Raw genomic sequence first — 21,405 nt, forward strand, 5'->3', positions numbered from 1 at the left:
TACTGTGACATAAAATAAAACAAGAACCTTTCGATGAGATACAAAACCAGAAGGAACTATAAAGATCAGCCAGGGCCGACCTAGGTGGGTCAACTACTACTCATATGCCTGTTGCATCTTTCCTTGGGCATTACAAATGAGGTAGCTTTTACCCAATGCTTTGAAGTCCTTAGATTGAAAATGCACAGCTCTAAAGAAGAACATATGAAGGGTGAAATACACAAGCTATTTTAAATGTATATGTATATACTGACAGATGGTATTATACCAAAAGCAATGACCAATTTGCTATTCTGTTGTTGAAAACCCAAACTAACAATCTGAATGTATTTTCTAGTCCTTTGCCTTTTTGCTCTGAGTTTTTTTTTTTTTTTTTTTTTTTCCTGCATGTCCTCCATTATTTCAGAAGCTTTCCAGTCTTGAAAACATTTTTTTTTCCATTTTTCTAGCTTTTAGAATCTGGTCTTGATTGCCTTCTATCATGGTTTCCTTGCAGTTCCTAAATGTTCTCCCCCTGCCAAAAAAACACTGAAGTTAGTGTCTGAGCCTATAAAGAAGTGTTATAGAATATTTTTATATAAGATTGATTAATGATTTTGAAAGACGATGCATTTGTCATAAGGCAGCATTTTGGCAGAAAACTGAGCTTCAGTGAGCAGCTGTTTTCTATCTTGTCACGCGTCTTCGAAGATCTAACCTGGATTTTCTCCTGAATTTGGAGTTTTACAAAATCACGACTCAAGGCTATAAAAAAAACCCACACAAACAAACAAACAAACAAAAAACAAACAACAAAAACACACACACAAAACTTCCCTAGATTTTAAAAGTATGAATTCTAACAGAGAGAGGAAAGGATTTTTAAAATTCCTTCCTTGTACTTTTGTCTGTGACCTCCTAAATTGCAGTTTTGCTTGGTGGAGCTAACCTAATCACATAGAGAGGTTTCTGCATTACAAATGATCACCCTGGAATTTAGAGTCAAATCGAAACTTTGAAAGCTAGAAGAGAAACCTTTATGCAGTATTTCTGGAGATCACATACTGGAATTTCTTTTTTCTTTAAATAAATCAATTTCAATGTCAGTATCCTACATCAGTTACAAGAAGTTTCTGAAACAACGTTTTATTCTGTGTAAGGTACAGGCAAAGAAACACTTCCAATGATACAGCAGCAGCAAGAGATAACTGTACATTCTTTATCACTCTGTCATTTTATTTCAGAGTAAAAGTCTAATAAACTACCCAAAGTGGTTGCTTGAAGCCTGTCCCTTGGGAGCCTCGTCAGGATGGCAATCTGCTGGCTCACTGTGGAGCGCAGGCAGAGCAGGAATTCTTTCCTTTAATGACACCAGTTCTGCGAATTGCAGGGTGTGAACTCAGCTTGACCCTGAACGACAGACTTTCCTAAAAATGACTCTTAGGTAATGTGGCCAATTCAGACAATTCAAGATTGTTCCTTTTGGCATATTCCCTGCTCTTTGCTTATCTCTAGAACGAAGCTGAACAGCAGTCCATTATGCTTCTCTTTGCAGAGCTCAGTGGGTATCATTTGCAACAGTAGGGAGGAGAAAAAAATGAGCACAGAAAGAAAAAGTCTGGAGCAGGAAACAGTGGTGTTGTTATGGGGGACAATTAAAACCTAATGCATGAGTCTATTGTTCTTTAGAAAAAAGCATGAAACAGACTGGGAAATCTGTCTGAGAAAATCTCTATTTCAACAGCCAGCTCGGGGCTTGTGCTAGTGATCACGTATACCAGAAAGGTGATGTGTTTCATGCTGAGCTTCCAGGTATTTGCTTTTATAATGCAACATCCTGAAAGATGAGCAGGCTGGACCAGAGTGAAGAGGGAGAGGGAACAGAATGACAGCATTCACCTTCTGGTTTTTCCCTTCTTCAGCATGGTTTGCCTGCATGGATCAAGTATCTCAGACGTGGTGGTCTTCTTTGCTGGGGCATCCCCTGGCACAGGCGGGCACCGAGGACCATGGCAGCAACTCTGTTGGGGCAGGAGCTGCAGGCCTGCACGGAGCTGGACCCTTTCCAGGACAAGGTGTTTTTCTGGCTGCTAGAAGGCTCCGGGTTTACCTGAAGGGCTGGCATGTTGCAGAAGAACAGGAGTATTACAGATTTGAGGCAGAATGTAGTTATCTGCAAGGGGGGTGACAATGTAGTGGTGAACTTGGGCTACGAGAGCCCCACTAGAGAGCTGTGGTGGAGCCCAGGGTTGAGGCAAGGAGGATGTGGCAGCCTCCCCAGGGTTACTCTCAGGGAGCCAAGGGGGAGAAACTGAAGCTTTCTATTTCAGCTGCCACGACAGGCTTTGAAAGACAGACAGGAAGGAAAAACTGCCCCGCATTCAAATGTGGAAAGTCCCCAGTGTCCAGAATGTGTCAGAAGGTAGTTCCTAGAGAACACAAGGGACAGGGGACTCCTTCTCATCCCAGTTCGCCCCAAGAAGCCCAGCAGCAAGAGCCAGAGAGTTTCTGTGCTTCCTGCACTGCTGTCAGTATTTGCATGCTTACCTTCCCCTCCACCATGAGATCAAGACCTATCACCCATGTGTGATCCTCTGGAAGTCAGGAGAGCAGGAGCAGCTGGAGCAGCAGGACCAGTCTTTCCCTGCGACTGGTCTGTAAGCAGGCAAACTGCAAGAGGCTGATATATTACAGGGTACCTTGCCCAAGGGAAAGTTTGTTCTGTGTTCCCTTTTAGCCAAATTAGTTTTTATTCCTAAAAGACATAGATTTCTCTCTCTTTTAAAATCTCTTTAAAAGAAACGAGGCCCTTGCAGTCATGTTTTAGGTGTGAAAGTTGGTGACTGTGCTTTATTTAACAGATGTATACTTCTTTGTCTGTAGGCTGTGGATTTGCTACAGAGACTGAGAGCTGTGGGGTCACACAGTGACTGTATATTAACTAAGGCTGTTGAGCGTTTCTGAGATTAAAGTCTCAAGAGTAATCAGTGTGCTGGTCAACGTGCTGATCTCCATGTGTCCAGCTTTGTTATGTGCCACCTGTGAAATGGGAAACCAGCATTCTACAGTAATTATGACTGTTATTCAGGGAACTGGTTAGAAATTAAAGGTCATCTAGGAAACCAAAACCAAAAAAATCCAGCCTCAGAAAGAAAAGACACTGATGAAAACATCTTTCTAGGTCTAGGAGGTTGAAAAAAAAACACAATGCTAACTTTAATCTCCACAGAAACTTGACACAGGGGTTACAATGTATTTTCTGACTTTACTGGATTTTCCTGCTTGTTCCCAGCACAGAAAACAAATGCAAATCACTCTGGGGACAAGTAACCATCAAAGGCTCCATTCCTTTCATTCCCTTTCTTGTCATTTCTCTTTCAAACCCCAATACTTGCTTTGCAAAGTTTATTATTAGCAGCTGTGCCTGAAACTGGGGAGAGTGTTGCAAGAGGAGAGCTATATATATTTTTTTGCTTCAGATAAAACATTGTCTCTTTCTTGGCATTGAGTGTCTTGGAGCAACTTCATTGTACGGCTGCAGGGTGTGGGAGTGAAAAGGAGAAGGTAATCTCTGAAAAATCACCTTGGACAACCCATTTAACTCCTAGGCTACTCTGTATTCATCTCTGGGGCTGTCCAGCATCCCTCAAAGCTCTGTTGCTAATTTATGGAGGAGAGAGCAGTCAATACAGACGTTTTCAGTATCTATTCTCATATCTATTATCTATCTCATATTCACATCTAGAGATTTCTAGATATGGGTTCGGAAATGTCCCTGTGCCACTATCTTTAGGCATCATTTAAGCCTCTTCACTTACAGAGTAGTAAAGCAAGAATAATACTGAGATGGTTAGAATGCCTCTTATTGTCTTATTAAAATGCCAGGTGGAATAGTCTCTATTAAGATCCTATAAATTATTAACTCTTTTTCCACATTAAAAAAATAAATAAAAATTGTCTTTACAACTTCCTGACAGATATTAAGACATGATAAAATGAAGATGGCTTCACACTATAATTAATTAGGACTTCTCTTTTAAGAGCAAAGTGGAACGATGTAGTATTAGTGTTGATTTTATCAACTACTCTCTTCTCTAAGTGAAAAAGTCCCTGAAGATTTAAGAGAATATTTTTTGTGTGACAATATTTGGGGAGTCATGCTGCCTGTATTTAAGGTCTCTAAACGTCCAAGTCCCTCAAGACTGCATGGAGGACAGTCCCAGACTGAAGGTCAGAGTGATTCTGTACTATGACAAATTATGCTGTAAGGAGGAATTAATGTAACCACAGTGCCCATTTGATGGCTTGCTCTGGAGCCCATTAGATAAAATGAGCTTTGGACTAGTTCTTCATCCAGACTTCCTTTCTCAGGATTACTGTTGCACATCATGCAAGTGTTTGTGTTTCTCTCTTTCTTCTAATCAAGAATTAAGCTTACAAACCAGAATTTAGTAGGATTTTGGCCAACATGATCCATCCTAAACAGCATGTCTTTGCACAAGGAAGTTTCAAATACTACCTTACTACTTTCAGCCACAAAAAAAAAAAAAAAAAAAAAAAAAAAAAAAAAGCTCCAGCCCTGTTTTTGTGTGTGGCCCACCAGTGTCAGGGCAGAACATGGAGGCAGGAATGAACAGAGTGCAGATCAGTGTTAGGCACGTTATATAGAGCTGGTGTATGACTGCTGGTGGAGAAAGAAAGTCAAATATGGCATTCATTACCTCATTCACAGCCTGATAAATCAGTCTCTGTCTTTATCCTCAACTATTTGACTTTTGCCACCCCCAGCCCTCATGACTCCATCCTCATAATGAATAATTCAATAAATATTTTAAAAACTCTAGCTATTATTGCCTGTTTAAATCTTCCTACTTTATGGTTTGTGGGGTTTTCAGGAATAGCTGACTGTCAGTTCTCTGTGGTAATTATAGGTCTCATATAGGGCACAGGGAAGAAAATAGTGTTTCTTGGTATAGCAAACAAACAATTCGCTGAAACTGGTGTAACTGACAGACTGGAAAAATTATAATTACAGCAGTGGGTAGGAAAGGAGAAGAGAGTAGTGAGTTCTTGAGGGATAGAAGCAGCAGAAAGAATGTAAAAGAAGAGGAATGCCAAAAGAATGTCATTATTGACATTCAGTGGTGGAGAGATTGAGAGGCATTGAGGTAGACATGAAGGAATATGAGGATGGAGCAGCTATTGTTGGTACAGATTTGTGCAAAAAGAGAGAAATGCCAGCAAGGCTGGGAGGAGAACAAGGGCAAGAAGGCAGGGTTTGTATTTTAGCTTCAGGGAATAAGCAGTCAAAATGAGATATTCATGCTATGGCTGAGGGAAAAATATCAACAGAGCAGGGGAGTATAAAGGACAAGCAAGAAAGCAGTTCTGAAACAAAGCAGTATTGAAGTTCACCTTGCCCTCACCTAAAATGTTTTTGCCCTTCTCTTATTTGCAGACAAATCAGGAAAGTGAAGTGGTTGCCTCAGACCAACACTATGCGTAAAGGAGAGTGACACTGCATCCCCTCAGTGCCTGCAGCATCCCAAGGCACAGGACAACAGATGCTGCAATGTAGCACTGTGCAACACTCCAGTGTTCATGGGTCTTGAGACTTCTGCTCTAGTCCTTTGAAATGCTCTTACTTTCCTTGCCCACTTCCTCATTACATAGCTTTGAGCAAAAGGAATCAACTTTCTGTTTACATAGCTAGTAAAGATGGCTTCTAAATAGTTTCCAATGCCTGATAGATTTGTTATTTCAAGGACATCACAAAGTGCTGTTCCAAAAGTAACAAGCAGTTTCAAAGACAGAAAGGAACTTGGGAATAGGTCCCTTTCCAAGAAACTTTCTAGGGCATTGAACATTTTCCTAGTTGATAATAACCTTCGCCATTCCCTGCAGTGGTAGGAGATTCTTATATGGGAACAGAAGATAGGTTAGGATTGGAACTATTCAGGAAAGAAAAAGAAAAAGAAAAAAAAGAAAAAAAAAAGAAAAAGAAAAAGAAAAAAAAAGAAAAAAAAAGAAAAAAAAAAGAAAAAAGAAAAAAAAAAAAAAAAAAAAAAAAAAAAAAAAAAAAAAAAAAAAAAAAAAAAAAAAAAAAAAAGAAAAAGAAAAAGAAAAAGAAAAAAGAAAGTATAGGTGTTCCCTCCTCTTATTTTCTTTTTCCTTTCTATTTGACTTTCACTTGAGTAAATATTGGTGAAACTGAATGGCAGAGGGAAGGGTTTCTCATTGTTGTGCCAGGAGATATCAATGAATTTAATTTCAATAATACTGTCCTATGTGTATCCTTCAAGTGCGGTGAATGTGCCACTTATTTCCCATTATGCAAAGGGATGTTTTGATATTAAAAATGTTTTAAAATATTATTTTTTCTTTTTAAAGATAATTTGGAAAATCCAAGATAAATTGAAAATATTTTAAGTTGCTGAAAAAATAATCTAAAAATCTTCTTTTGTCTTAGGAAGCTACAAACTAGTATTCAGTTTGTGGCAGGGAAATTGAAGGAAGTTATAATAAAGAAAAGAATTATATATATATGAGTTAATTAGATAAGAGTTAAAACATCTTTTTGTGAGAGACATTAAGTCTCACAATACTCAGGGAACAGTGACACAATTAATATAGTATATTCTAGTTTCCAAACCTTTTTGTTGAAGCATCTCTCCAAAGGCTAAGGTGTCATGGGATGAACATGGATTTTCTCTCTTGAATTAGCTGTCAAAAGGTAAAAAAAAACAAATGAGGGAGGAAATGGACTGCTTTCTTGTGGAGAAGCCACCAGGGGAGTTGTGTTGCATCTGTGCTCATCAGCGTATTTCTAAGTGGTCTGGAAAAGCTGAAATTCAATGTTAATAATGTGACTGCATAGTTACGGAAAAAGCAAGCCCTTAACACTATGATGGGCTATGGAATTGAAATTACTATTCAAGAAAGAAACCATAGTGTTTTCATAAAATAGCCTGAGTTGGAAGGGACCTACAAGGATCATCACACTCAACTCCTGGCTCCACACAGAACCACCCCAAAATAAAAGCATTTATCTGAGGTCATTGTCCAAACACGTCTTGAACTCTGATGGGCTAAGGACGATGATCACTGCCCTGGGGAGACTGGTCCAGTGCCCGACCACCCTCTTGGTGAACAACATTTCCCTAACCCCCAGCCTGACCCTCCCCTGTCCCAGCTCCATGCTGTTCCCTCGGGTCCTGTCGCTGTCCCCAGGGAGCAGAGCTCAGCGCCTGCCCCTCCGCTCCCCTCGTGAGGGAGCTGCAGGCCGCCATGAGGCCTCCCCTTGGCCTGCTCTGCTCTGGGCTGAACAAACCAAGGGAACTCAGCTGCTCCTCATACCTCTTGCCCTCTAAACCTGTCACCACCTTCTTAGCCCTCCTTTGGTCACTTTCTAATAGTTTTACGTTCTTCTTATATTGTGGTGCCCAGAACTGCACACAGTGCTCAAGGTGAGGCTGTACCAGTGCACAGGGACAAGCACATCCCTCAGCTGGCTAGCAATGCTTTGCTCACACCCCAGGATATGGCTGACCCTTCTGGCTGCCAGGGCACACTCATATTGACTCATACTCATCTTACCATCAACCAGAACCCACAGACCCCTTTCTGTGGGGCTGCTCTCCAGGCTCTCATTCCCCCTGTCTGTACATATATCCAGAGTTGCCCCACCCCAGATACAGAATCCAGCACTTGCTCCTGTTGAACATCATGTGGTTGGTGATTGCCCAGCCCTCTAATTTGTCAAGATCCCTCTATAAGGCCTCTCTACACTCGAGGGAGTCAGTGTCTCCTCCCAGCTGAATATTGTCCACAAATGTACTTAGTATATGTTCAAGTCCTGCATCCAACATTAAAGAGAACAAATTACTGATATTCAGTCTGATTGTTTACAAATGACAAATTAAGTGGTATGAAGTATTAGAAAAAGATAACCAATGAAAGAAAAGGACAAGAGAAGCGTCACTGTGGAATATTGTCTGAATATTCATTATAATATTTAACAGTCCCCCCATCTGAAAGAGGATGTATGCAACAGTACAAAGAAAAAGAGAAGGATGATCACAGATATCAAATGGTTTCTTTATACAGAGATATTAAATAGACTTGATCTCTTCAGCTGGAGAAAAAGGCTACTTTTACTCCAGGCTGAAGGCAAGACAAAAGGAGAGATGGTCTTGAAATAATTTGAACAGGTTCGGTGGAAGAAGGGTTTAACTACAACTATTAAACATGACAGAACAAATGAATCTTCCAACACAGAAAGTCTCCAAGTCTACATGGGAAACTGAAACTATACTGTTGGAAAGATGTCCCTACACATTCCTTTTCTGCTTCCTCCCTAGGTTTCTGCTACCTACCACACCTACAGGACTCTGACTGGAGTGACTCTTGATCTGATAGGGTACAGGTGCTGTTACAGTCCTCAAATTTTCATCTCACCCACATTCCTTCTCCACACAACACCACTCTCTGGAAACTAGAACACAAACAATAGAGTTAAAGCAGATTACATGTGTGAAAATGAAGAGAAACAGCACATTTTTCTGGGATTTGCAGATGCTGTGACAGGCTGCCTTAGTTAGGAAACGTCAGAACTGTAATCGTATTAATAGAATCATTTTCTTATGCATGTGGAAATGGAGATGATGTATCATTTACAAGTGAATGAAGATTCGATGTTGGTAACTGCTGGACTGCATAATATGGCCACAAAATGTTTCCATAGTAATGAGTCCAGGAAATTATTGCACAGCTGTAACACAAGTGTAGAGGAGATTAGTAGAGACTTTCAATGGATTTTTAGGTTCTCCCTTTTTAAAAATACCTTTCATCCTCAATGCAGCCTGATTGCGTATGGTAGCCAGCATGAAGGCAAGAAGCAACTACAGCAAAGTTTTGCAGAGAAAACGTGAACATATGTGGATGTGCTGACATTGTAGCTCCAGGATGTAAAGAACTTCCAGAAGCTAAATCACGTGAAGAATGACAGGATCATGATTTAGGCTTTGCTCAAACAGAGTAGGAAATCTTCAGAAGAAATCATTTTCTCCCTGACCTATTTACTACAATATTTTTCTCATTCCCTTGGCTGTAGCAATTAGAGTTTGATTATAAGCAGACACAAAGAGTCTGTGGAGTCATTTATTCTACTGTGATGACTTGTGTTGTGTTTCTCCTACCTTCAGGTGGAGAAGCTAGCAGAAGGAAGCAGATGGCCTGGGACACTAGTCCCAGATGACTGGGAAAAGGACATTGGGAAGGGATATGGCAGGTAGATCTGCCTTTATCTGGAAAATTTTATTTCCCTGCTTACCCAAAGCAAAAAAAATTACTTCCCAAGACACATTTTCATTCATATGCAGTTTCCCCCCACCAAATAACTGAACTCTGGTCCAGGCTGAAGCAGTAGGTCCTCAGAGCCTTGTGAACTCCCTGGAATTTGTTCTTAGATATCTACAAGGACAGGAGACATGTTAATAGGAGAGGCACACAAGATCCCATTTGATGTTTACAGGAAGAAGAAAAGAGGGTGTCATTATGAAGAGGTCCCAGTTTTGATATGCATTATGACCAGCTCTTCTAACCTACCAACACACCAACCCATATAAATTCCACAATACAGCTTTAGTGATAAGATCTATACTAATTTGGTCATATCCTCAGCTGATATTAATCAAAACTGAGTAGAGGATATACTCCAGCTGTGCAGATTTACTCTGGTGGAAGATTCAGGCCCGTGTTTTTTGCTTGGCTTTGGATTATGACATGTTAGATTTATTGGCTCATTTGCTCCAGTAAATGAGAGTCTCTGGGCTGAGACACATTCGATAGCAGTGTGGTGAATGGACTGGCTGAGGAACTGGATAGGAATGAAGAGAGAGCATTTGGTCTGAAATACAGAAGCCAGTCCTCATTCCTCTCCTAGTCCATCATTACTGCTTTCCACGTTGAGTGAAGATAATCTGCTTTGAGAGTTGAAATGAGCAAAGGCATTTTTTCCTTAAATGAAAAGTGTTGTAATGAAACAGATTTGACAGTCCATAGAGTTCACTATAGATCTTTGTTGAAGTGGACTAGCTGAATGGAAAGGGATTACCTAATTTTTGTGCTAAGAACTGATGTGTAAAGTGTGAAATGGAATACACAGATAGTTGTATAGGGCATGACAGTTTTTGGTTTTACATTTACCTGCTGTCTTGTACTGAGATCTCCAGACATGAGCTGGCAATCATGAGAATTTGAGGAACTTGTGCCAGAGTGTAGGCTCCTTAAAATCATACTTATGATTTTAAGTACGTGATAAATGAGTAAATATAGACAGATGAGACATGATGACTTTGTGTGTGACAATAATATAAAGCTGGTGAATGTGGTGATTGCATATAACAAATGAGAAAAACATTTTTCTCGTTTGATTTCTGACTCAGACCTTAAATTTTTCTTGGAATTTCACTAAAAAATGGACTCTTCAGTAAGGATGAAATCTGCCTCACAACAAAATTCATAGACTAAGTTTTACAGAAGATTTTAGAGCATCTACAGACAAGTAGCTTTTACCTTTTTAAGTATAAAGCTCCTGGTACCATAAAATACAGCATCCTGGTATTTACAGTTGATGTGACAAACTGTTTTAGGGTATATGATAAAGCTCTTTATCAAAGCTGTCTTTACATGTTTACTTACAGTCATAAAGATCAATGTTTGGAAATATATCCTCGTCAGTTCTCCCTGGAAAGGACAGTTTGTTCAGTATAATACTTGACGTTAGTGGTGGGATTTGATTTTGGATTATCGGCTTGTAATTAAGGGCGTTGTTAATGCTGAGAAGGAATTTTGATCTCAATCTATAATCCATTATCAGTTTTAATGGACAAAAATGTGCTCAGCGGAAGAGAGAATACAAGCTGTCATGGTGTCAGATGCTTCACTGATGTGAGAGTGTGCAACCTAAGTCCATGGAACAGCACTGATAGATAGGAGCTGGAGACCTGGCGTGGCACTGACAGATGAGCTGTTAAACACTTCAGAGCAGCAGCGTAATTTTTGGCTTTCTTCTACTGTGAGTCTTCTCCACTATTTCTAGTAGTGGTTAATAGAAAATATCCTCAGTCAACATATGAGGTTCACAGTCTCTCAGTGTAAGTGATCCACGCATCCCTACAAGGGCCTCTGAGGCAAGATAATCTCACTAATCACCACTTCCAGAATGGACAGCAACTTCATTCCTGATAATTGTTGCCTGGAGTGTGGCAAAGCCCAAGGAGGCTCCTTTGCTGACTGAAGGGATGGGAGTATAGCTCAGTGACTATTGAAATGAGGCAACTATCAACAAAGCATGGGGAAAAAAACACAGGGAAAGTCAGGTAGCCATCAGTACCCTGACACTAAGGAAGCCTAATCAATTGATGAGAAAGATCACTTGTTTGCTAATTGCAATTAGTTGAACAAACGCTGAGCAGGGTGACTTCCCTGACAGTTGGGAGACTACACTGTGGAGCCCATCCATCTCGGAAGCAGTTAATTAACTTTACTGCCTGTTCCCTCACATTCAAGGAGGAAATGAGTCCTATTCTGTCTTTGTAACCTTTTACCTTTATTTATTTATTTTTGTCATTACTTTGGCAGTGATTCAGTTGACACTCTCTACCTTGCTTGCTGCATAATCTCCTCTCAGATATGGTCATTACATATTCCATGGGATTCAAAGGCCCTGTTTGCCTCCTTTGCCGTCCCAGGAACCGAGATGACTTTTCTTACCTTTTCCCACAGACAGTATGTGGAAGGAAAACACCATTGCCAACTGCTAGAGTTCAATGAAACTGCATGCTTGGGTTTTTCTTAGGGATTTTGCAGGGAGACAGACACTGTGGACATAATTTTCCATCTTCCAAAGGAAGAATTGCTCAGCCTTTACAAAATATTACAAAGAAAATCATTCTAGATCATCAAGAAATTAATCAAATTGTTTTTCCTGTGACTTTTTTTCTCCCCATTCTGCCCCCACATGTTTTCTAGTCCTTCTGTTGCTCTATGGCTTTTCAAAGCCTTTGTACTTTCCAATCAGAACCACTAAGTTGCACCTTATATTTGGCTTTTCAAAGCTAGCTAAATTTTTTGAATTTACAAATTGTGCTGAGGACAATATTTCTATTTCAACTATGCATTCTGCATAGTTGAGGAAAATTACAAAGAAAAATCAAAATACTGAAATAATTATTTCCAACCAAAACTGATTGGAATAAATATTAGTAATAAATTTTAAGGGAAAAAAAAATCATTTACTCATTTCTAAAAAACTATTTACCAAATCTAACTTTCATCTTCCTGTAATCTTCACTAAAACCAACAGTTTCTCTCTCCCTCTCTTTCTTTTTTTTTTTTTTTTTTTTCCTTTCCTAGGAGGAGTGACCAACATATAAAATATACTACTACCATTAAGTGTCAAGATACCAGCCTGATGGTATACCAGCCTTGGAGAAGAAAACGCAGGGGGCAGAAGCCCAGGCCTGTCTCATGCTTCATCTTAGCCACTCCTGTTAACACTGGTTCTTGCTAGCAGGGTTCTTGTTTAACACTGAAGTGGGCTGTCTGGAGAGGCGTTGAGTCTCTATCTTTGGAGATATTCAAGGACTGACAGGACAGAGTCCTGGGCAGCCTGCTGTAGCTGACCCTGCTCTGACTGGGGCTGGAATAGATGATTTCCAGTGGTGCCTGCTAGCCTCAGCTATTCAGCAAGTGCATTGCAGAGGCAGCATTTGCTAAGGAGGAGCATCACAAATGTGCGAACAGTTGGGCCTCACTCCAGGGTCTCAGTGTGCCCCACACTCTCTCAGTGGATGTCCTCTGTAAGGGCCTGAAGCACAGACAGCTGCATGGCTTTCCCAAGTAAGAAGCAAGAGGCATTGTGTGGAAGGGCAGAGAGCTGGAGCTGCATTTCTAGAAGACCAGGCCATCAGCCCTCCCTCCTTCTGGCTGTCCCTGGCTGCTTTGCATGGACCGATGTCCTCCTTTCAGTACTGGAGCATTATAATTCACAGACTGTGCTTGCTGCCAAACCTCTGGTGCCCTGAAAGGCTGTTTGTACCCAGTGGAACTGAAGAGAAATCACTCCACTACAAGTACATTAAGCACATGAACAGCTCTGACAAGAGGTGGAGCAATAATTTGTTTGGTAAGCTGGCTTATGCTTTATTGAATTCATTTACTGGCTGTCCAACAGCTCCATCAGGCGCTTTTGCAGCAGCCAGACATAGAGACATGACCTCCAGTCTAGAGTCAAGTCCAAAGGTCCTCCCCACTTCTTTCCTACAGTGGTAAAATGAAAATCTCCTCAAGCAAGCAGAGGTGTCCTGCCATAGTCACTTACAGTATGTGCTGTGCAAACTAAACATTAGCATCATTTCAGCAGAAGCAGCTAGGTGCAGCTGTGCCAAGCTTTAGCAGGTTAATGTGCTTTGGACATGTCTAAAGTGCTTAACAGTTTGATGTGGCAAGGGCAGAAAATACAATTTTAATCAAATCTGAGCATTGTTCTCTCTCCAGGTATAAAAGCTTCATGAATGCAACAACCTGTAATACCTCACATTCAGTTTTTTCATGCAGGTTGAATACAAATTGTAGCATGTCTTTAGCTACACTGATGTGGTAATAGAGACAGATTGCAAATTTACCAGTGAAATACTGAAGAGGACATTTTGTCTTAATGACTTTGCGAAGTGGGAGAAACAAGTCATCAGAAGTCTACTTTTCTAAAGGGAAGCCTGAGAAAAGCAATTCAGTGTTGGCCACACATGTATAAAGCAATTATGGTAAATAAGCCATAATACAGAAAAATGTTAATCTATTTTGTGAGAGATAAGGCAAAGGTTGGCTGGCTTCTATGGGCTCAGCATTGCATTGCAACCTACACACTCAAAATGTATTGTACATAATAAATGGAGTGGGAATAGCTGATGAATATCACAAAACAGAGACACAGAGAGCTTTGCTGCACCACTGGATAATGTTCGGGTATTTGCTAGTGACAGATGGTAGGCTTTTTCATCCGTATCTGTGTGCCCTGGATGGAGGATTGTTTGATGACACATGAACAGTTACTGTCACTCTCTTCTTTGTCATCTTGTAGCATTCTTACAGCTTTGAGGGCCTTATGTGTTTAATCATTTATGCAGGGATTTTATGAGGCAGGTGCTTAAGAGTGTGGTAGCAGGGAAGATAAAACAAATAAATTAAAGTCAGTTCCAGTTACTCTTAATCCCAGCAAAGGCACAGACTGACATCACTTAACTGCTCCTAAATGGCCTGGGTCTTGTATTACCATTGGAGCTGACGACACTTGTGGTGTTAACTGATAGCATGCAGAGGCCAAATGAAGGAACACACCAACCAACCAAAGGAACAAAACCATGTATGGCCAAATTCCCTCCTCTGTGGATGCCAGTGGGAAGGCACAACATGTGTTGAATACCAGAAAATTAATTATGAACTGAAATACCCTTCAGACCAATCTTACATTGTTCTGATGCCCAGGCCAGATGTTGCAAGAGGCTGGAGGTGACTGAAGGTGACTGGAGGTCTCTCTTCGTAATGGTCTAGCTCCGAGAGGCGTGTACCCCACCAAAGGCACTCTGGTAGCAGGGTACTCATGGGGCTGCATCCACACCGGCCTCAGCCCCTTTCTCCTGGCTGATGGCTCCAGCTTGTTGCTGAGAAGTCTTCTGAACGCTTCTTCAGCTGCATTTTAATGGAGAGAGGAAAAATAAATAAATAAAAAAACAACCCAAGAAGGGTAAGCACTTCTACTTGGGAGAAAATGAGGGCTTGCAAAACAGCCCAGGCTAAGGTGGATGGGGACATGTTAATACTGAGCTTTGCTTTCAACCCCTTCTTCCTGTTTACAGACAGGTGATCCCAGGCCTCTCGGCAGCCTGACTATCTTTCTGTACCTCTTTCTGTAGCATGACTGTATCCCTACAAACTGGGCTCTGGGTCCTGCTCCTACTTTGTGCTATGGAATTAAGATCCAAGTCCTTACTATTGCACAGCTCTATCATCCCTTCACAGGTAACTGCACTCTGTCCTTCTGCAGGTGGTCTATTGCATTTTCTTCTGAAAGCAAATCAATGCATCAGGAGAGCTGCTCCACCGCGTCCTTCAAGTGCTTCAACCGCCAAGGGGCACAAGGCTGCCCTCTCTGCAGAAGCCTGAGATAAAACAATTCCAGCTTTGATTAGTGGAGGCTAAAGCCTGGGTTAACAAATATTAGACAATGTTTCTTTTAAACCTGTAGTTTTTGCCTCCCCATTTGTAAGTATGTCTTTGTATGTTCCCAGAGGAATTTGGTCTTATTTGATGAAATATCTCGTGGCTGGACTGTCTCCAAACATCAACCTTAAGCCTGATTAATTATCAAGGAGATCATCACAATTCATAATAAGTCGTGTGCTAATTACATGTACCCTATGAGTATTTTGCTCTCATTTGTCTTGTGAGTGCTCATTTTGCAGATTAATAATGAACATGACAAATGCAAGTGAAACCAGTGTTGTGGACTATCAAATTAAGGCATGGGGGGATTGGGCTCTTAATTAAAACTACTATTTGCTTGGAATTACAAATGGTACTACTCATCTTGCCTCCAGAAAAGGCTATTTATTAAAAATGCATTATTCTCAGGAGAAAAGGCACTGAGGCACTCTTAACACCAAAAGAATCACTTAGTATTGAAAACTCTTTCATATCCACACTGAATTGAATAGCTTATGAAAAATATCAGCTTGTTAGACTTGAAGGCCATTTCTCTCTTTCTCCCTCTCTCTTTCATGTAGGCAAGTGTAAATAAGCTTAAAAGACAAAAGACAATAAGTCTTTTGTCTGATCAAAAAAACTCAGGTCTGTGGTTTTCTCTCCCCAGTTGGGCTTGGACTAGAGTTTCTCACTAAAACTGTCAGTGAGCCTCACAATAACTTTTTGTAGTCAAGAAGTACAATAAAGATGGTTGTGAATGGTCGTCTGTCAGAAGTAACTGTTTTGGTTACTGACAGCTTCATGGGCTACATGCGACTCTGCAGTCTGGAAGTGAAAAATGGTTTACTTATATTTTCAAAAGAGCATCTCATCACCTCTCACAAGCTAAAAACCCAGTATTTTTGGTTCTGAGACAAGAAAAGATGTGGATTAGCAATGTGTGCTGTGACATCTCTGGATTTTAAGCTAGAAGCTAGTGCTGCAGCAGCCAATGTTTCAGAGAAATAAGTTCTTTCTTTTGGGCATCAAAATTCAGCTGGCTCTGGGGTTTATAGTTTGATTGGGAATGGATTCCTCTTGGTTAGATGGAGGTGTATTAGCAATTAGCTTTTGTAGCGTTAACTTTATGTCAGAAAAGCAATCCTGATCCTATAAATTCTATTCAAAATCTCACTACTCTTAATTTCCTTTCTATACTGCTTTTCTGATCACCATTTGCTTCATTCTTTATGATAGCTTAGCTAAGTTTCTAATGAATGTGCTGGTTTCAGTAAAATATCTTGTGTTCCTCTAAAAAGCCTCACATTAAACTACTATAGAGCTATGTTTCCCTGGCAATTCCCCCTCCTCCAGTAAGCTAACTAACCTTAGTGCTAAAATCAAAAAATCGTTTCCAACAGGGAACGATTTCTCTCTCACTCAAAACTCTGGGATTTCAGAAATAAGGAAGATGAAGATGATCTCTTGTGGAATGACTCTAAAAAGTGTCCTCTCCCATTTTTAGCCCTTTTCATACCCCAAAAGAGCTAATTACAACCCATGTAATTACTTGCTTATTAGATCGTGACTCCGTGACTCAGGTGCCATCTCCCATTAGTCAGCATGACTTCCCATGCATTTACATCACAATGGCATGAAATTGTAATTGCAAGTAATTTAAAAGTCATAGGGCTTCTCTCTTGAAACAACAGTTTTGCCCATCAAAGTGACTTTCATTCGGTTAGTCAAAACATATAGTAACAAACTGATTGGAAGGTACCCTACTACCTGATTACCAAAACACATGTAACTTTTATAGAAAAGGTAGGTCGTTCAGGTATCTTACTACCCTAGAAACCTCCAGAGATGTTATTTTTGGGGGCCACCACCTTTCTAAATATAGATTATTCTTTTTTAACTAATGCAAGTATATTTGCTAAAATGAAAACTTTTCCACAGAAAACAACATTTGGTTCATGTCACTTTCTGTTCATTCATCAGAGGACCCAAACCAAACCATCTATTCTCTACTAGATCTTTCAGTGCTGATCAATTCTGCTGCTAGTGGCTGACTGGCTTCAGGACCTGCCCTTGTTACAGTGCTTTTCTGTATTTCTGCTTTCCCACTTCATTTCTGCAAAGCAGAGGAGAAATTCTTAAACAAAATTTGCAGAACTGCAACTCTCTAACATTGCCGCCAAATGTCTTTCTTTTCTTATGGTACCAATCTGAATACAGAATAGGCATTGAGTTTGCTGACACACATACTTAGATCAGAATAATTTTTCTTTGCAGTATGTTTGTCTTTATGACCTTGCTTACATATTTATAGAACTCAGTTTTTCTGAGGGAGAGACTTGTTCATGTTTGCTCATGCAACAGCTGTACTTTGTCTTTTAAAAAGACAGTATAGTCCTTACCCCTGGCTATTTTTAAACTACCTAAGTCTCATTTGTCATCTAAAAATAAGTTTCTGATATCCACATGTAATATACATATAAGCATGACATGACCAAATATGGTAGCATAAAGGGGTTCATATCAGGCCTTTGGCTTCTTCTATAGTGGCAATAATGATTTTAAAATTAAAACACGGCAAAATTATAAACAGATCCTGTGCTTCCTGTTTGCAAAACACCATGAACAGAATTTAGTGCTTTTTTGCAAATAGAGTCTGAGCACACAGCCTTCTCCCAGCATTGTTCAGACAATAATTGTTTTAACTCCCTGAAAGGATCCATAGAATCATAGAATATCCCAAGTTGGAAGGGACCCATAAGGAACATGGAGTCAAACACCTGGCTCCACAGAGAACCACCCAGAAATCAAACCTTATGCCAGAGAACATTGGCAAATGCTTCTTGAACTCTGACAGGCTTCATAGTATGACCACTTCCCTGGGGAGCCTATTCCAGTGCCTGGTTTATCATAACTTCTGTACAGAAACAAAGTCCATTATTTTGAATTTTGAAGGGAAAAATAACGTTAGAATGTAAAACGAAAATTCTGATCCTCACAAACAGCCACAAAAGATCATTAAAACATTATTATTATTATTTTTTAATCATGATTTCTAATCAGTTTTTTTTTTCTTTTCTTTTTTTTTTTTTTTTTTTTTTCCTTTAAAGGCAATCCCAAAACGTCTAGGCCATCTGACTCCCAAGGCTTTAAGGTTTCTTCTTCCTTATTGACCTTAACTAATTCCTGAAGAACATTGTTCAGGTTGCCTGAACATGGGGCTCTACCACCAGGGAAGAAACATACTGCAGCCTGGGAGCCTTCAGGTCTCTTGAGAATTTAGGGCTGTCAGGCTCAGAGGAGAGACTCTGGGGTCCTTGACTGATCAGACCCAAAGCAATCCCCATAAAGGAGCAGACACGGACCTTGGCTATCCAGGCTTTCCTGAAATAAGCATGCCAAGCTGGTTAAAAGAAAATGCCAAGAGTCAGTTAACATTCAGACAGATGAACTACATAGGCGTCAGAAAAGGTTTACATTTTGATTAACTTGGCATTTCTTTGACAAAAACAAACAAACAGAAAAAAAACACACAACAGAACAGAAAAGGTTTTCAAAGGACATGTCCTTATCAAATCAGTATCTGTCACAGTTTAAAAGAATGCCACAAGCAGTAGACTTAAGAAGGTCTGGCTTCTTAACAATTTGTGTCTCACAAATGATCACCTTTGTGGCCTCAATCATTTAAAGTAAGGAGTATGCTGGTGGTTGGAGCCTCTTACCTTTCCTTGGGCTATGCTTCTCACAAGTCTAGGAGACCTTTGAGACAACTGCCTTTCTTTAGAATCAATAGACTGTTTCATTCCAGTGTTACTGGGGAAAGATGGTCAGGCTGGAATTCACAAAGACACAAAGTGCAGCCCAGCATATTACCAAATCAGACAGCCTTTGGTTATAGAGTCTACCATACAGACATTTACCAATACATACTTCCCTCTCCATTTACCTCCCTTCCTCCTCATGCTGTCCTTCTGTAGTTAGCTGGAAACATCAGGTTCAGTGTGATGCACAAAACAGAATACTAAAATCAAATTAGCAAGAACATGAGGCCACCTAATATTCTAAGGTTTAATCATTAAGGCCCCCATGCAGCTGTTTAGCTTTAGAAGCAGTCAGAGCCTACTGATCTGATGAACTGAGCAGGAATATGTGTCATTGTTTTAAAAAAAGTTTCAAGAAATATTTCTGTATGACAGAGCGTAGATGGTAAAGAGATATTTTTAGTGTAATGTTTAAGCGCATTGCAAGTCAGCTTGCATTCCTCCAGAAAAGAATGAGTCATTACACACAGATAATATATGCAATAAATTTAACTTGCTTGTTTTGCTTTATAGTATTGCATGAGCAGAAAGAGTTCCCTAAGATGCTTTCTTCACTGGAGCTCATTCTTCACTGAGACCCTATTTTTTTTTTCAGTTTTGTATTTCTGTCACCCCTGTACCAAGTTAACATTTAATAACATTTAATAACACTAACACAGTTCCCTTGTGTGATAAACATGCAGCACAGATTTCAGGTGGAGTACTGCACCCCACAAAACTTTGAACTTCCCTTTGCATTTTACATATCTTATGCACCTTTTAAAGCTTCTCTTTAGCTTCCCTTCCACTGTTTTCCTGTCTCTATTTATGTTAGCACCCCCAGTGCTGCCTGTTTAGGTCACTAACAGCTCTATCCCTCCAAACTTCCTCTGCCAGTGTTTTATGAGCATCTACAATAACAAAGTCCTGGCATCACAGTTGTGTCCTACTGTAATAAATAATAAACACTCCTTTGTTGTTCCTTTCTGCAAGCTGCGGATATGTCTGACATTTTCTTAAATATTCAATGTTTCACTTAGACAAACAAGAAAAGCTTCAAGGGCATTGTTATCTCATTGTCATGGAAAGGGTTCTGCCTGGATGACAATATGAAAGGCCATTGTATGACATGGCTTCCCACAAAACAGAAGAAACAAAGTTCTGTGGTTTCAGCTCAGCATGTGAATTTTTCAACAATGTTATAGGGCTTTCTGCAGCAGCAGTCTTCATAAGTGAAAATATATGCACACAATTATAAGAATACATTTTGAACTTCATGGTGGGATGGATAACCTAGTATTACAAGGCAGCTCCTAAGAGAAAACTTTTGTAGTGGGAACTTTGTGATGTCTATTGAAATGTAAGTACATTTTTTCCTTAATTCATGGCAGAGATGGTTCTTGTGTGCAGCATGTTTTGTTGAAAAAATAAAGTCAAATTATATTTTCACATAGTTCAAAACTGAGCAGTTTAGATGCCAAATGATTTCATGCAATTCAAAACAGAGATCATCCCTATTGTTCTTGCTTATATTATCGTATGAACCCTGTTGTGATTATATAAGGTATTTTTAGTGCTCAGTCTAGCAATGGTATTGCAAGAAAAAAGCTTTATACAGACTGCATTATTCAGCTGGGATAAAGGGGCATAAAGAGTATTCAGAAAATCACTTGCTGGGGGGCTAGGTAGAGATTCCCAGAGCACTGGCTTATCTAAATGAACAGCTTGTTTAGTAACCCTAACATAAAGACCGTGGGACATGAAGACTTCACAGAAACAATGATATCCAAAGATGGGAGAAAGTTCCATTCAGAAGCTACAGACAGTGATCTGTTATGGTGATTAATGATTTTTACATATATACAAATTTATATTGTAAGTCATCCTTACAATATAAAGGGTTAGAAGAAACCGTTTCATCACCATGCCTGTGTTCTGTAGGAACCTCCTACAGTGTCACTTGCAACTTATGTTTGACTGGAAAATTTTCCAAAAAGCTACTCTACATAGAAGTACATTAAGACCATTTTGTATTTTGCCTTTACTGGTGACCTGAAATTTAGGATCTTGTATATTAGATGTTTATAAGTGTCCCAAAAGTGGAGCTTATACGGATTACAGAATGGCCTATTTTATGATGCTTATGACAGACATTCTTTTTTTTTTTTCTTATATTATTATTATTGAGCATTCAGATCTTTACGGGAAAGTGACAAGAAAGGAAAGAAGCTTTGTGTAATGAGGACTGTATTTTTTTTTATATTTTTTTTATTTTCATTAATGATTGTAAAATGTGGAAAAAAAGCTAGTGAGGTTTGTAACGTGGTGGAAGGAAAGCTGGTATATGGGAAGACCTTTGCTGTGT

The 21,405-nt window shown here is 39.8% G+C and overlaps 2 long non-coding RNA genes across 13 annotated transcripts in view; one reads left to right on the plus strand and one right to left on the minus strand.

The window, feature by feature from the left end:
* Window positions 1–14,512, plus strand: part of LOC121073208 — a 64,566-nt gene extending 50,054 nt beyond the window's left edge. For 5 of the 8 annotated variants that reach the window (XR_005821553.1, XR_005821550.1, XR_005821554.1 and 2 more), the window contains one exon: window positions 1,224–1,882. This is a non-coding gene — a long non-coding RNA (uncharacterized LOC121073208). Of the gene's footprint in view, window positions 1–1,223; window positions 1,883–5,437; window positions 5,557–12,396 lie in introns of those variants that run through there. The other 3 variants (XR_005821555.1, XR_005821556.1, XR_005821557.1) reach the window with 3 other exon arrangements.
* LOC121073207 lies at window positions 385–19,324 on the minus strand. 5 transcript variants are annotated; one of them, XR_005821548.1, is made up of 8 exons: window positions 18,963–19,072; window positions 15,032–15,200; window positions 14,510–14,730; window positions 6,632–6,702; window positions 5,406–5,546; window positions 2,527–2,649; window positions 1,879–2,097; window positions 385–514 (listed from the first exon to the last, which is right to left on the minus strand). It is a non-coding gene; the product is annotated as an uncharacterized LOC121073207 (long non-coding RNA). The 5 variants fall into 5 exon arrangements; XR_005821546.1 differs by lacking the exons at window positions 5,406–5,546; window positions 18,963–19,072 and adding an exon at window positions 19,187–19,324; XR_005821545.1 differs by lacking the exon at window positions 5,406–5,546.
* Between the last annotated feature and the right edge of the window lie 2,081 nt (window positions 19,325–21,405).

The sequence above is a fragment of the Cygnus olor genome, chromosome 7, assembly GCF_009769625.2.
Source record: "Cygnus olor isolate bCygOlo1 chromosome 7, bCygOlo1.pri.v2, whole genome shotgun sequence".
NCBI classification, from domain to species: domain Eukaryota; kingdom Metazoa; phylum Chordata; class Aves; order Anseriformes; family Anatidae; genus Cygnus; species Cygnus olor.